The following is a 4,458-nucleotide window of genomic DNA, read 5'->3' as shown; positions in this document are numbered from 1 at the left end:
TCACCCATTCCAGTCCATTTCAGTTCACTGATTCCTAGAATGTCGACATTCACTCTTGCCATCTCTTGTTTGACCACTTCCAATTTGCCTTGATTCATGGACCTGACATTCCAGGTTCCCATGCAATATTGCTCTTTACAGCATCGGACCTTGCTTCTATTACTAGTCACATCCACAGCTGGGTATTCTTTTTGCTTTGGCTCCATCCCTTCATTCTTTCTGGAGTTATTTCTCCACTGGTCTCCAGTAGCATACTGGGCACCTACTGACCTGGGGAGTTTCTCTTTCAGTATCCTATCATTTTGCCTTTTCATACTGTTCATGGGGTTCTCAAGAAAAGAATACTGAAATAGTTTGCCATTCCCTTATCCAGTGGACCACATTCTGTCAAATCTCTCCACCATGACCCTCCCGTCTTGGGTTGCCCCACAGGCATGGCTTAGTTTCATTGAGTTAGACAAGGCTGTGGTCCTAGTGTGATTAGATAGACTAGTTTTCTGTGAGTATGGTTTCAGTGTGTTTGCCCTCTGATGCCCTCTTGCAACACCTACCATCTTACCTGGATTTCTCTTACCTTGCACATGGAGTATCTCTTCATGGCTGCTCCAGCAAAGCGCAGCCATTGCTCCTTACCTTGGACGAGGGGTATCTCCTCACCGCCGCCCTTCCTGTCCTTCAATGTGGGATAGCTCCTCTAGGCCCTCCCTGGCCCGTGCAGCCACGGCTCCTTGGATGTAGGGTTGGTCCTCCCGGCCACCGCACCGTCCTCGGTCGTGCGGCTGCTCCTTCCCGCCGCCGCCCTTGGCCTCGGGCTTAGGGGCGTGGGGTAGCTCCTCCCACCCGTCGCCCCTGGCTTCGTGCTTAGCTATATATAAATATATATTTGTTGTTGTTTTTCAGTCTTCCAGCCGTGTCCAACACTTCACATCCCTATGGACTGCAGCACTCCAGGCCATCCTGTCTCTCACCATCTTCTGGAGTTTGCCTAAATTTATGTCCACTGAATCCGTGATGCCATCTTCTCCTTCTACCTTCTCCTTCTACCTTCTCCTTCTACCTTCAATCTTTCCCAGAATCAGAGTCTTTTCTAATGATTCAGCTGTTTGCATTATGTGGCCAAAGTATTGGAACTTCAGCTTCAGCATCAGTCCTTCCAATGAATATTGAAATATATATGTTTACATGATATATAATATATATTATACATATGCAATAGTGCCTATGTACATATATATCCATTTCATAATCTTAAATGTATCTCTATTTGTAACTATTATTAAAGCTATTTTGCTGCTGCTGTCACTTCAGTTGTGTCCGACTCTGTGTGACCCCATAGACGGCAGCCCACCAGGCTCCCCCGTCCCTGGGATTCTCCAGGCAAGAACATTGGAGTGGGTTGCCATTTCCTTCTCCAATGAAGGAAAGTGGAAAGTGAAAAGTGAAAATGAAGTTGCTCAGTCATGTCCGACCCTCAGCGACCCCATGGACTGCAGCCTACCAGGCTCCTCTGTCCATGGGATTTTCCAGGCAGAAGTACTGGAGTGAGGTGCCATTGCCTTCTCTGAAAGCTATTTTAGTCCTTTTTTAAAATAAATGATCAAGTATTATATATTCTGATTCTGTTTAGTGCATAAAAAATGTTATTTCTTTAAAATATCAAAGATTATTTGGCTGATATTGAAATTTCTCTGTTAGCTACTAAATATTCTATAAAATATTGGAAGGCAATAAGAAAAGAAGAAGTGTAGTAATTTTCTTCCATATGTAGTTTTTATGTTCTGAATAAAATTTATTATTTTTGTGATGTGTATATTATACTGTTTGTAATAAATCCACATTCCAAAAAAGTATAAATAAATAAGTATAAATAAACATTATCTGAACTCCTGTCACTGTAAAGCAGTCCTTTCTCTCTTCTAATGCACATCCAGATATTGCTGACATATATATACACCAACTAGAAAGATGCACATATGAAATGTTATATGAATATATGGATGCTATCTCCCTTTGTTTTGCAAAAATAGAGTTATGTTTTATACATGTACTTATGTACTTACTTACATGCCTGAAAAGCTTGGGATTTCCTCTCTGGCATGGCTCTAAAACATTGTCTTGAGAGACTGTGCAGCATGACATGGTAAACGGGCGCCCATGTCTACTATGCTCCAAATGAGAACAGCTTACCTTTGCTTTGCTAGTGTTCTCTCTTTTGCAGTATTAAAAAGCTTTTAACAAACATTCTTGAACAAACACAATTAACCATCTTGGGCAACTATTTTTTGAGTCTTCATTGATATAGTTTTTAAAGTAAAAAAAAAAACAAAAACAAAAAACTACATATTTTTTAAAATCACTGTTCCCAAAAGATACAGAATTTATTCCAGATGATTAGAATAAAAACACCTTAATAAAATGACTGCATACACAGTGTATTACTTTCCTAGATCTATTGTAACAAATTATCACAAATTGAGTGGTTTAAAGAATAAAAGTTGACTTTCTCAAATCTTTAAAAGCCAGTGTCCCAAATCACAGTGCTGGCAGGGTTTTCCTCCACAGACTCTAAAGGGATAGTCACTCCTTGCCTCTTTCAGCTTTTGGTGGTCCCTGACCTCCTTTGCTTTGTGGCTGTGTCATGTGTCTCTCCCGGTTGCTTCCTCCATCTTCACATTATACTCTTCTATGTATCGCTGCATGTCTATTTTTAACTTAATCTCTCTTCCCCCCTTATAAAAACTAAGAACACTGATCATAGGATATAATGCCCTTCCCTTAAATTAAGATAATCTTATTCCGAAGTCCTTAACTGAATTACATGTGCAAAGGCTTTTATTTTCTTAATAAGTTCAGATTTGCAAGTTGTAACCTGACATATATTTAGAGGATCAACATTCAACCCAATACAGTTTATAGTTTAAATTCCTAATATTCCTTATACTAAGGAGACACTACAAAAGCAAAACATGAAGTTACAAGCTGGAGGAAATGACGTTACTAGAAAACTGTCAGCATTGAGGTAACAAAGGATCCTTTCAGGGTTTGTACTCTGAAAGGGATATGGACAGTTGCAAAACAGAGAAAGAAGGAAAAACTGCAAGAAAGCACTCAGATTCCCCTACTTCCACCAACTTGGATGTGGTTGTTGTTTTCTCATCGTCTAAATCCAATCGTTGAAGGGATGGGAAGTTTCAAGCAAATTTCTTACAGGGCATGACCATGATCATTAGTTATATAGCAGTTAACTATCATTTTATTGATCAGGAAATCTCTTAACTCACTCTTTCCTAGTGGGAGGAAAGATAGGTTTTCAAAATAGATCATTGCCATGGAGATAATGTGTGCTTTGATAACCCAGAAACCCTTAACTCTTTGAAACTAAGGTCTTTTCACATAATGTGAGGTGGCAGTGATGATATTAACTATCATTTTATAGGAACATAGAAATAAACTAGATATTTTCTGATGTATTTACATGATAACCATAGAAACAAATAATTGCTTCTGTAATTTCAAGCCTTCGAGTCAAGTTGATAATTTACTTAATAGTTTTCTCAGTGCTACGGTGATATCTTTGTTCCTCAGAGTAAATATAATGGGATTCAATGTTGGGATCCAAACTGTGTAGAAAAGAGAGATCAGCTTCCCAGTTTCTTCAGATTGATTTGCTTTGTGCTGTAAATGGGTGGTAGAGGCTGTGCCATAGAATAAGACCGCTAATGTGAGGTGAGACGAGCAAGTGGAGAAGGCTTTAGCCCTCCCTCTGGCGGATCGCGGTTTCAGAATGTTGGAGATGATTTTGCCATAGGAGACACCAATCAACAGAAATGAAACCATGATGAATACCACTACAACTGCATAGACTGCTATCTCATTCACAAATGTGTTCCCAAAGCAAGCTTGAATACTCAGGGGAGGTCACAGAAAAAAATGATTAATTGTGGTAGACCGACAAAAAGGCAGAGAGGAAACCTGCCATGTTTGCCCATTACAACAGGAACTCCACTGACCCAGGAGGCAGTAACCAGCTGGCACAGACTAGGGGCTCATGATCAGACCATAGTGAAGAGGGTTAAAATGGCCATGTAGCAGTCATAGGCCATCATGGCCAGGAGGAGACACTCTAAACCTCCAAACAGAAGGAAACACGTTTGTGTAGCACAGGCAATGAAACAAATGTGCCCTTTCTGGCTCAGGAGGTTTGTGAGCATTCTTGGGATAGTAACAGTTACATAACAGATTTCTAAAATGGAAAAGTGGTTGAGGAAAAAGTACATAGGGGTCTGGAGAGTAGGGTCAACTCTTGTTATCAGTACAATGACACTATTGCACATCAGGATGGTCAGATAGAGGACTAAAAATGTCCCCCAAAAGAATCCATTGGAAATTGGGAATATCAGAAAACCCCAGGAGGATAAATTCCATCATTGTAGTGATGTTTGATTTTTCTGTTCTTAG

The sequence above is a fragment of the Bison bison genome, unplaced genomic scaffold (genome assembly GCF_000754665.1).
Source record: "Bison bison bison isolate TAMUID 2011002044 unplaced genomic scaffold, Bison_UMD1.0 scf7180017864316, whole genome shotgun sequence".
Lineage (NCBI taxonomy): Eukaryota > Metazoa > Chordata > Mammalia > Artiodactyla > Bovidae > Bison > Bison bison.
This window is presented reverse-complemented; position numbering follows the sequence as displayed.